Genomic DNA, 13,316 nt, shown 5'->3' on the forward strand with positions numbered 1-13,316 from the left:
GACAAAATTCAACACCCATTTATGATAAAAACTCTCCAGAAAGTGGGCATAGGGGGAACCTACCTCAACATAATAAAGGCCATATATGACAAACCCACAGCCAGCATCATTCTCAATGGTGAAAAACTGAAAGCATTTCCTCTAAGATCAGGAACAAGACAAGGATATCCACTCTCACCACTATTATTCAACATAGTTTTGGAAGCCCTAGCCATGGCAATCAGAGAAGAAAAAGAAATAAAAGAAGTACAAATTGGAAAAGAAGAAGTAAAACTGTCACTGTTTGCAGATGACATGATTCTATACATAGAGAATCCTAAAGATGCCACCAGAAAACTACTAGAGGTAATCAATGAATTTGGTAAAGTTGCAGGATACAAAATTAATGCACAGAAATCTCTTGCATTCCTATATTACTAATGATGAAATATCTGAAAGAGAAATTAAGAAAACACTCCCATTTACTATTGCAACAAAAAGAATAAAATACCTAGGAATAAACCTACCTAAGGAGACAAAAGACCTGTATGCAGAAAACTATAAGACATTGATGAAAGAAATTAAAGATGGTACCAACAGATGGAGAGATATGCCCTGTTCTTGGATTGGAAGAATCAATATTGTGAAAATGACTATACTACCCAAAGCAATCTACAGATCCAATGCAATCCCTATCAAACTACCACTGGCATTTTTCACAGAACTACAACAAAAAAATTCACAATTTGTATGGAAACACAATAGACCACAAATAGACAAAGCAATCTTGAGGGAAAAAAAACGGAGCTAGAGGAATCAGACTCCCTGACTTCAGACTATACTACAAAGGTACAGTAATCAAGACAATATGGTAGTGGCACAAAAACAGAAATATAGATCAATGGAACAGGATAGAAAGCCCAGAGATAAACCCACACACCTATGGTCAACTAAGCTATGACAAAGGAGGCAGGGATATACAGTGGAGAAAAGACAGTCTCTTCAATAAGTGGTGCTGGGAAAACTGAACAGCTACATGTAAAAGAGTGACATTAGAACACTGCCTAACACCATACACAAAAATAAACTCAGAATGGATTAGAGACCTAAATGTAAGACCAGACACTATAAAACTCTTAGAGGAAAACATAGGAAGAACAGTCTTTGACATAAATCACAGCAAGATCTTTTTTGATCCACCTCCTAGAGTAATGGAAATAAAAACAAAAATAAACAAATGGGACCTAATGAAACTTCAAAGGTTTTGCACAGCAAAGGAAACCATAAACAAGACGAGAAGACAACCCTCAGAATGGGAGAAAATATTTGCAAACGAATCAACAGACAAAGGATTAATCTCCAGAATATATAAACAGCTCATGCACTCAATATTAAAAAAAACAACGCAATCAAGAAATGGGCAGAAGACCTAAATAGACATTTCTCCAAAGAAGACACACAGATGGCCAAGAAGCACATAAAAAGTGGCTCTACATCACTAATTATTAGAGAAATGCAAATCAAAACTGCAATGAGGTATCACCTCACACTGGTCAGAATGGCCATCATCCAAAAATCTATAAACAGTAGATGCTGGAGAGGGTGTGTAGAAAAGGGAACCCTCTTGCACTGTTGGTAGGAATGTAAATTGATATGGAAAACAGTATGGAGGTTCCTTAAAAACTAAAAATAGAATTACCATAGGACCCAGCAATCCCACTGCTGGGCATGTACCCTGAGAAAACCATAATTCAAAAAGACACATGCACCCCAATGTTCCTTGCAGCACTATTTACAATAGCCAGGTCATGGAAGCAACCTAAATGCCCATCGACAGATGAATGGGTAAAGAAGATGTGGTACATATATACAATGGAATATTACTCAGCCATAAAAAGGAACAAAACTGGGTCATTTGTAGAGACGTGGATGCATCTAGAGACTGTCATACAGAGTGAAGTAAGTCAGAAAGAGAAAAAGAAATGTCGTATAGTAACGCATATATGTGGAACCTAGAAAAATGGTACAGATGAACTGGTTTGCAGGACAGAAATTGAGACACAGATGTAGAGAGCAAACGTATGGACACCAAGTAGGGAAAGTGGTGGTGGGGTGGCAGTGGTGGTGTAATGAATTGGGAGATTGGCATTGACTTGTATATATTTATGTATATAAAATGGATGACTAGCCAGAACCTGCTGTATAAAAAAATAAATAAAATAAAATTCAAAAATTCAAAAAAAAAAGAAAACTGAAAAAAGATCTCAAACTACAAACTTTCTTTACACCTCAAAATACTAGAAAAACAACAAATTAAAACTAACAGAATTAGGGAAATAAAAATGATTAGAGCAGTGCTTAACTAAACAGAAATATAGAAACAATAAAAACAACAAACCTAAGAGTTAGTTTTTAAAACATGCAAACAAAATTGACAAATCCTTCAGTAGATTAAGAAAAAAAAAGAAAATTCAAATAACTAAGATCATAAATGAAAGAGGGTTTATTACAACAAATGCCACAGAAATGAAAAGGATTATAAGAGAATACTATGAACAATGTGTGCCAACAAATTGGATAACCTAGAGGAATGGATAAATTCTTAGAAACACACAACTTACCAAGACTAAGTCATGAAGAAATAGAAAATCTGGAGAAATCAATAACTAGTAAGCAGATTGAATCGGTAATCAAAATTCTCCCAACACCGAAAAAACCTAGGGCTGGGTGATTACACTGGGGAGTTCCACCAAACATTTAGAGAACTAAGATCAGTCTTCCTCAAACTATTCCAAAAAGTTGAAAATGAAGGAAAATATCCTAGCTCATTCTGTGAGGCCAGGATTATCTTGATACCAAAGCCAGACAAAGATGCTGCAAAAAAAGAAAATTACAGACCAATATCCCTGATGAATATTGATGAAAAATCCTCAACAAAATACTAGCAAACTGAATTCAACAACACGTTAAAAGGATTATATACTGCGACCAAATGAAATTTACTCCTGGAATGCAAGGACGGTTCAACACACAAAAATCAATGTGATACACCACGTTAACACAATAAAGGGCAAAAATCACACAGTCATCTCAATTGATGAAGAAAAAGCACTTGACAAGATTCAACAATATTTCATGATAAAAATACTCAAACTAAGAATAGAAGGAAACCACTTCAACCTAATAAGGCCGTATACAAAAAGTTCCCAGCTAACATCATACAAAATGGTAAAAGACTGAAAGCTTTTCCTTTAAGATCAGGAACAAGGCAAGGAGGTCTGCTCTTTCACTTCTATTCAACATAATATTGGAAGTTCTAGCCAGAGCAGTTAGGCAAGGAAAATAAATAAAAAGCATCCAAATTGGAAAGGAAGAAATAAAGTTATCTGTTTGCAGGTGACATGATATTATATGTAGAAAATCCCAAAGATTCCACATGCAAGCAAAACCTGTTAGAACTAATTCAACAAAGTTGCAGGATACAAAATCAATGCAAAAAATTAGTTATGTTTCTATACACGAAAAGTGAACTATCTGAAAAGGAAATTAAGACATCCACTCTATTTAATAGGGACTTGGTGATACTGACTTTCTTTAGCATGAGCAAAAGCATTGTTACTAATGCAAAGCTGTATGCAAAGAATGATGGCCTAGTGGGCTAACACGGTGGGTATATTAGTTTTCTACACTGCTGTAGCATATTGCCACACATTTAGTGGTTCAAAAATACAAATTTAGGGACTTTCCTGGTGGTGCAGTGGTTAAGCATCTGCCTGCCAATGTGGGACACGGGTTCGATCCCTTGTCCCAGAAGATCTCACATGCTGCAGAGCAACTAAGCCTGTGCACCACAACTACTGAGCCTGTGCTCTAGAGCCCGGAAGCCACGACTACTAAAGCGCATTTGCCTAGAGCCCATGCTCCACAGCAAGAGAAGTCACAGCAATGAGAAACCTGTGCACCACAACAAAGAGTAGCCCCTGCTCGCTGCAACTAGAGAAAGCCCATGAGCAGCAACGAAGATCCAATGCAGCCAAAAATAAATAAATTTATTTAAAAAATACAAATTTATTATCTTACTGTTCTGTTCTTTGGAAGTCTGACATGTGTCTCACTGTCAGGGCTAAAACTAAAATGTCATCAAGGCTGTGTTCCTTTCTGGAGGCTCTGAGGGAGAATCCATCCCCTTGACTCCTGCAGGTTCTAGAAGCCACTTGCCTTCTTTGGCTTGCGACCCTTTTCTCCATCTGCACACTAGCAGTGGAAGGTTGTGTCCTCACTTTGCATCACGGTGACCTCTTCTGTAGTCACATCTCCCTCTCTGACCCTCTCCTCTGCTTCCCTCTCCCACTTTTATTTATTAAGAGAAAAAATGTTCCACTTTATAAATAATGCAAGTAAAAACAATGACATTATTTTCACCTATCAAACTGGCAAGGATCTTTTTAAAAAATAATACTCAAGTTGACATGAAATCTTTTATGAACTAGATAGGCCTTCTCACACATTGAGTAGATGATAAATTAGTATTTGTAGAATAGTTTGGCAATATGTGTTCAAATCACTAAAAATGTTGATACATTTTTATCCTTTTATTGTTTATTGAGGTACAAATAACATACAATATTATATGTTTACAGCATAGTGGTTCAACATTTATATGCATTATGAATTGATTGCCATGATAAATCTAGTAAACATCTGTCCACCATACAAAATTACTGTTATATTTTTGACTTTAGTTCCTATACTGTACATTACATGCCTGTGACTTACTTATTTTGTAACTGCACGTTTGTACCTTTTGATGTCCTTCATCTGCTTCGCCCAATCCCCCATCCCCATCCCTTAGGCAACCATCAATTTGTTCTCTGTACCTATGCATCTGTTTTTGTTTGTTTGTTTTAGATGCCATAGGTAACTGAAATCATACGGAATTTGTCTTTCTTTGTCTGACTTATTTCACTTAGCATAATCCCTTCCACCCATGTTTTGGCAAATGGCAATATTTCATTCTTTTTTTATGGCTGAGCAATATTCCATTGTACAGGTATACCACATCTTCTTTATCCATTCATCTGTCAATGGACACTTAAGTTGCCTCTGTAACTTAAATTGTAAATAATGTTGCAGTGACCATAGTGGTGCATAAATCTTTTCAAATTAGTTTTTCATTTTCTTCAGATAAATATCCAGCAGTGGAATTGTTGGATTGTATGGTAGTTCTTTTTTTTTTTTTTAATTTTATTTTAGTTTTTAATACAGCAGGTTCTTATTTGTCATCTATTTTATACATATACATATTGATGTATATATGTCAATACCAATCTCCCAAGTCATCCCACTACCACCCCATCCCCCACTTCCCCTCCTTGGTGTCCATACATTTCTTCTCTACATCTGTGTCTCTATTTCTGCCTTGCAAACTGGTTCATCTGTACCATTTTTCTAGATTCCACACACATGCATTAATATACGATATTTTTCTCTTTCTGACTTACTTCACTCTGTATGACAGTCTCTAGGTCCATCCACGTCTCTACAAATGACCCAATTTCGTTCCTTTTTATGGCAGAGTAATATTCCTTTGTATATATGTACCACATCTTCTTTACCCATTCATCTGTCGATGGGCATTTAGGTTGCTTCCATGACCTGGCTATTGTAAATAGTGCTGCAAGGAACATTGGGGTGCATGTGTTTTTTTGAATTATGGTTTTCTCTGGGTATATGCCCAGTAGTAGTATTGCTGGGTCATATGGTAGTTCCATTTTTACTTTTTTGAGGTACCTCCGTACTGTTTTCCATAGTGGCTGTACTAATTTACATTCCCACTAACACATTGTCCTATTTTCCGCATCATCACCAATGCTTGTTATTTCTTGTCTTTTTGAAAACAGCCATTCTGACAGGTGTGAGGTAGTATCTCACTGTGGTTTTGATTTGCATTTCTCTGATTTTTTGTGGTGTTCCACATCTTTTCATGTCTTTATTAGCCATCTGATGTCTTCCTTGGGAAAATGTCTATTCATGTTCTCTGCCCATTTTTTAATTGGATTTTTAGAAGTATTGAGTTGTGTGAGTTCTTCATATTTTTGGATATTAACCTCTTACCAGATATATCATTTGCAAATATCTTCTCCCATTCAGTAGGTTGCCTTTTTGTTTTGTTGATGGTTTCTTTTGCTGTGCAAAAAGCTTTTTAGTTTCATGTAGTCTCATTTTTAAAAATTTTTGCTTTTGTTGCCCTTGCCTGAGGAGACAAAAAATTTGCTAAGGACAATTTTTTCTTCCAGGAGTTGTATGCTTTCAGGTTTTACAGTTAATACTTTAATCAATTTGTGGCATTTTTTACATCTTTATTGGCGTATAATTGCTTTACAATGTTGTATTAATTTCTGCTGTATAACAAAGTGAATCAGCTATATGTATACATATCCCCTCCCTCTTGTGCCTTGATCCCACCCTCCCTATCCCACCCCTCTAGGTGGTCACAAAGCACCAAGCTGATCTCTCTGTGCTATGCAGCTGCTTCCCACTAGCCATCCATTTTACATTTTGTAATGTATATATGTCAATGCTACTCTCTCACTTTGTTCCAACTTCCCTTTCCCATACTGTGTCCTCAAGTCCATTCTCTACATCTGCATCTTTATTCCTGCCCTGCCACTAGGTTCATCAGTACCGTTTTTATAGATTCCATATATGTGTGTTAGCATATGGTATTTGTTTTTCTCTTTCTGACTTACTTCACTCCGAATGACAGACTCTGTGTCCATCTACCTCATTACAAATAACTCAATTTCATTCCTTTTTATTGCTGAGTAATATTCCACGGTATACATGTGCCATATCTTCTTTATCCATTCAAATGTCGAGAGACATTTAGGTTGCTTCCATGTCCTGACTGTTGTAAATAGTGCTGCAATGAACATTGTGGTACATGTCTCTTTTTGAATTATGGTTTTCTCAGGGTATATGCCCAGTAGTGGGATTGCTGGGTCATATGGTAGTTCTATTTTTAGTATTTTAAGGAACCTCCATACTGTTCTCCATAGGGGATGTATCAGTTTACATTCCCACCAACAGTGCAAGAGGTTTCCCTTTTCTCCACACCCTCTCCAGAATGTATTGTTTGTAGATTTTTTGATGATGGCCATTCTGACCACTGTGAGGTGATACCTCATTGTAGTTTGGATCTGCATTTCTCTAATAAATAGTGATGTGGAGCACCTTTTCATGTGCCTCTTGGCCATCTGTATGTCTTCTTTGGAGAAATGTCTGTTTAGATCTTCTGCCCATTTTTGGATTGGATTGTTTGGTTTTTTTGATATTGAGTTGCATGAGCTGCTTGTAAATTTTGGAGATTAAGCCTTTGTCTGGGATTCATTTGTAAATATTTTCTCCCATTCTGAGGATTGTCTTTTCATCTTGTTTATGGTTTCCTTTGCTATGCAAAAGCTTTTAAGTTTCATTAGGTCCCATTTGTTTATTTTTGTTTTTATTTCCATTACTCTAGGAGGTGAGTCAAAAAGGATCTTGCTGCGATTTATGTCATAGAGTGTTCTGCCTATGTTTACTCTAAGAGTTTTATAGTCTCTGGCCTTACATTTAGTTCTTCAATCCATTTTGAGTTTATTTTTGTGTATGGTGTTAGGAAGTGTTAAAATTTCATTATTTTACATGTAGCTGCCCAGTTTTCCCAACAGCATGTATTGAAGAGACTGTTTTTCTCCATTGTATGTTCTTGCCTCCTTTGTCAAAGATAAGGTGACCATAGGTGCGTGCATTTATCTCTGGGCTTTCTATCTGTAGTTCCATTGATCTATATTTCTGTTTTTGTGCCAGTACCATACTGTCTTGATTACTGTAGCTTTGTAGTATAGTATGAAGTCAGGGAGCCTGATTCCTCCAACTTCGTTTTTCTTTCTCAAGCTTGCTTTGGCTATTCGGGGTCTTTTGTGTTTCCATACAAATTGTAAAAATTTTTTTCTAGTTCTGTGAAAAATGCCATTGGTAGTTTGATAGGGATTGCATTGATTCTGTAGATTGCTTTGGGTAGTATAGTCATTTTCACAATATTGATTCTTCCAATCCAAGAACATGGTATATCTCTCCATCTGTTTATATCGTCTTTGATTTCTTTCATCAGTGTCTTAAAGTTTTCTGCATACAGGTCTTTCGTCTCCTTAGGTAGGTTTATTCCTAGGTATTTTATACTTTTTGTTGCAGTGGTAAATGAGAGTGTTTCCTTAATTTCTCTTTCAGATTTTTCATCATTAGTGTATAGGAATGCAAGAGATTTCTGTGCATTAATTTTGTACCCTGCTACTTTACCAAATTCATTGATTAGCTATAGTAGTTTTCTGGTAGCATCTTTAGGATTCTCTGTGTGTAGTATCATGTCATCTGCAAACAATGACAGTTTTACTTCTTTTCTGATTTGGATTCCTTTTATTTCTTTTTCTTCTCTGATTGCCATGGCTAAAACTTCCAAAACTATGTTGAATAATAGTGGTGAGAGTGGGCTCCCTTATCTTGTTCCTGATCTTAGAGGGATTGGTTTCAGTTTTTTGCCATTGAGAATGATGTTGGCTGTGGGTTTGTCATATATGGCCTTTATTATGTTGAGGTAGGTTCCCTCGATGTCCACTTTCTGGAGAATTTTTATCATAAATGGGTGTTGAATTTTGTTGAAAGCTTTTCCTGCATATATTGAGATGATCATATGGTTTCTATCCTTCAGTTTGTTAATATGGTGTATCAGATTGATTGATTTGCGTTTATTGAAGAATCCTTGCATTCCTGGATTAAACCCCATTTGATCATCGTGTATGATGCTTTGAATGTGCTGTTGGATTCTGTTTGCTAGTATTTTGTTCAGAATTTTTGCATCTATATTCATCAGTGATATTGGTCTGTAGTTTTCTTTTTTTGTGATGTGTTTGTTTGGTTTTTGTATCAGAGTGATGGTGGCCTTGTAGGATGAGTTTGGGAGTGTTCCTCTCTCTGCTATATTTTGGAAGATTTTGAGAAGGATAGGTGTTAGCTCTTCTCTAAATGTTTGATAGAATTCACCTGTGAAGCCATCTGTTCCTGGATCTTTGTTTGTTGGAAGGTTTTAATCACAGTTTCAATTTTAGCGCTTCTGATTGGTCTGTTCATATTTTCTATTTTTTCCTGGTTCAGTCTTGGAAGGTTGTACTTGTCTGAGAAATGGACATTTCTTCCAGGTTGCCCATTTTATTTGCACATAGTTGCTTGTAGTAATCTCTCATGATCCTTTGTATTCTGCAGTGTCAGTTATTACTTCTCCTTTTTCATTTCTAATTCTGTTGATTTGAGTCTTCTCTGTTTTTCTTGATGAGTCTGGCTAATGCTTTACCAACTTTGTTTATGTTCTCAAAGAACGAGCTTTTAGTTTTATTGGTCTTTGCTATTGTTTCCTTCATTTGTTTTTCATTTATTTCTGATCTGATTTTATGAGTTCTTCCCTTCTGCTAAGTTTGGGGTTTTTTTGTTCTTCTTTCTCTAATTGCTTTAGGTGTAAGGTTAGGCTGTTTATTTGAGATTTTTCTTCTTTCTTGAGGTAGGATTGTATTGCTGTAAACTTCCCTGTATAGCCAGTTTCTTGAGAGTTTTTATAATGAATGGATGTTGAATTTTGTCAAATGCCTTTTTTCTGCATTTATTGAGGTGATCATTTGATTTTTACCCTTCATTTTTTTAATGTGATGTATTACATTGATTTGTAGATATTGAACCATCGTTGCATCCCTTGAATAAATCCCACTTGATCATGGTGTGTGATACTTTATGTATTGTTGAATATGGGTTGGTAATATTTTTTTTGACGAATTTTGCATCTATGTTCATCAGTGATATTGGCCTTTAATTTTCTTTTTTGTAGTGTCTTTTTCTGGTTTTGGTATCAGGGTGATGGTGGCCTCATAGAATGAGTTTGGAAGTGTTCCTTCCTCTGCAGTTTTTATAGTAGTGTTAGAAGAATAGGCATTAACTCTTCTCTAAATGTTTGATAGAATTCAGCTGTGAAAACTTCTGTTTGTTGGGAGATTTTTGATTATTGATTCAGTTTCATTACTAGTGATCGTTCTGCTCAGATTTTTCTATTTACTCCTGATAAGTGTTGGAAGATTGTATGTTTCTAGGAATTTATCCATTTCTTCTAGGTTGTCCAATTTGTTGATGTATAATTAGTCATAGTAATCTCTTATGATCCTTTGTGTTTCTGTGGTTAGTTGTAACTCCTCTTCTTTAATTTCTGATTTTATATGTTGGGCCCTTTCTCTTTTTTTTCTTGACGAGCGTGGCTAAAGTTTTTTCAGTTTTGTTTATCTTTTCAAAGAACCAGCTCTTAGTTTTATTGATTTCTTTTCTGTTGTCTTTTTAGTCTCTATTTCATTTATTTCTACTCTGATCTTTATTATTTCCTTCCTTTTACTAACTTTGAGCTTTTTTTGTTCTTATTTTTCTAGTTCCTTTAGGTGTAATGTTAGATTGTTTATTTCAGATGGTTCTTGTTTCCTGAGGCAGGCCTGTATTCCTATAAACTTACCTCTTAAAACCAATTTTGCTGCATTCCATACATTTTGTAGTGTTGTGTTTCCATATTTTGTCTTAAAGTATTTTTTGATTTCCCCTTTGATTTCTTCAGTAATCCATTGGTTGTTTGGTAGCATGCTGTTTAGCCTGCATGTGTTTGTGTTTTTTGCCAGTTTTTTTTAGTTGATTTCTATTCTTATACCATTGTGGTTTAAAAGATGCTTGATATGATTCCAATCTTAAATTTATTGAGACTTGTTTTGCAATCACCTAACATGTGACCTATCTTGAAGAATGTTCCATCGCTCTTGAAAAGAATATGTACTCTGCTGTTTTATGGAAGGGGTGTTCTGTATATACCTATTAAGTCCATAGATGGCATAATGCATTGTGCAAAAGGCCAGTGTTTCCTTCTTGATTTTCTGTCTGATGATCTGTCCATTGATGTAAGTGGGGTATTGAAGTCCCCTACTATTATTATTATTATTATTATTTGCAGTACGCGGGCCTCTCACTGTTGTGGCCTCTCCCATTGCAGAGCACAGTCTCCAGACGCACAGGCTCAGCAGCCACGGCTCACGGGCCTAGCCACTCCATGGCATGTGGGATCTTCCTGGACCGGGGCACAAACCCGTGTCCCCTGCATCGGCAGGTGGACTCTCAACCACTGCGCCACCAGGGAAGCTCCCTACTATTATTGTAGTACTGTCAATATCTCCCTTTATGTTTCTTAATATTTACTTAATGTATTTAGGTGCTCCTATTTTGGGTACATAGATATTTACAAATGTTATATCCTCTTGTTGGATTGATTCCTTTATCACTATGTGATCCCTTTTTTGTGTCTTATTACAGTCTTTGTTTTAATGCCTGTTTTGTGTGACATAAGTATTGCTATCCCAGCTTTCTTTTTGTTTCCATTTGCGTGGAATATCTTTTTCCATCCTTTCACTTTCAGTCTGTGAGTGTCTTTAGATCTGAAGTGAGTCTCTTGTAGGCAGTGTATACATGGGTTTTTTTTTTTTTTTAATCCATTCAGCCACTCTATGTCTTTTTTTTTTTTTGTGGTACGCGGGCCTCTCACTGTTGTGGCCTCTCCCGTTGCGGAGCACAGGCTCCTGACGTGCAGGCTCAGTGGCTATGGCTCACGGGCCCAGCCGCTCCGCGGCATGTGGGATCTTTCCGGACCGGGGCACGAACCCGTGTCCCCTGCATCGGCAGGCGGACTCTCAACTACTGCGCTACCAGGGAAGCCCTACTCTATGTCTTTTGATTGGATCATTTAATCTATTTACATTTAAACTAATTTTGGTAATTATGTGCTTCTTGCCATTTTAAAATTGTTTTATGGTTTATTTTGTAGTTCTTTGTTTTTTCTTCTCTTGTTCTTTTGTCTTGTGATTTGATGACTTTCTTTAGTGTTACGTTTGTATTCGTTTCTCTTAATTTTTTTGTATCTGTTATAGGTTTTGGTTTGTGTTTCCCATGAGGTTCATATATGAAAGCCTATGTATATAGTCAACTTTAAATTCATGGTCACTTAAGTTTGAGTGCCTTCCAAAATCACTACATTTTTATTTCCCCCTCCCTATGTTTTTGTCATTATATTTTACATCATTTAATTTTGTGTATCACTTAACTGATTATTTTAGATATAGATGATTTTACTACTTTTGCCTTTTAACTTTCATACTAGCTGTTTCTATTTATGGCCTTTTCGTTTCTATTTAAAGAAGTCCCTTTAACATTTCTTGTAAGGATGCTTTAGTAGTGATGAACTCCTTTAGCATTTGCTTCTCTGGGAAACTTTTTATCTCTCCTTCAATTCTGAATGATAACCTTGCCAGGTTGAGTATTTTGGTTGAAAGTTTTTTTCCTTTTAGCCCTTTGAATATATTGTGCTAGTGACTTCTGGCATGAAAATCTCTGCTGAAAGATCAGCTGATAGTCTTATGGGGTCTTTCTTGTTTTTCTCTTGCTGCTTTTAAGATTCTCTTTTTATGTTTAACTTTTGACATTTTAATTATGTTTCTTAGTGTGGATCTTATTTGGTTCATCTTGTTTGGGACTCTGTGCTTCCTGAAATTGGATGTCTGTGTCCTTCACCAGGTTAGTGAAGTTCAGGCATTATTTCCTCAAATAGGTTTTCTGTTCCTTTTTCTGTCTTCTTACCTTCTGGACCCCTATAATGTTAATGTTAGTATACCTGATGTTGTCTTAGAGGTCCTTTAATCTATCCTCATTAAAAAATTTTTTTTTCTTCTTTTTGTTGTTCCATTGGGTGATTTCCACTACCCTATCTTCCTATTTGCTGGCCTGTTCTTCTGCATTCTTCAATCTGCTATTCCCTCTAGTATGCTTTTTATTTAAGTGATTGTATTCTTCATTTCTGATTGGTTCGTTTTTTTTGTTTTGTTTTGTTTTTTTGCGGTACGCGGGCCTCTCACTGTCATGGCCTCTCCCGTTGTGTAGCGCTGGCTCCGGACACGCAGGCTCAGCAGCCATGGCTCACGGGCCCAGCTGCTCCGCAGCATGTGGGATCTTCCTGGACCGGGGCACGAACCCGTGTCCCCGCCATCGGCAGGCGGACTCTCAACTACTGCGCCACCAGGGAAGCCCTGATTGGTTCTTTTCAATATTGTCTGTCTCTTTTTTGAAGTTCTCACTGTGTTCATCCATTATTCTCCTGAGTTTGGTGAGCATTTTTATGACTATTACTTTGAACTCTTTATCTGGTAAGTTGCTTATCTCCATTTCGTTTAGTTCTTTTCCTG

Source organism: Globicephala melas, chromosome 6 (genome assembly GCF_963455315.2).
Source record: "Globicephala melas chromosome 6, mGloMel1.2, whole genome shotgun sequence".
In the NCBI taxonomy this organism is placed as follows: Eukaryota; Metazoa; Chordata; class Mammalia; order Artiodactyla; family Delphinidae; genus Globicephala; species Globicephala melas.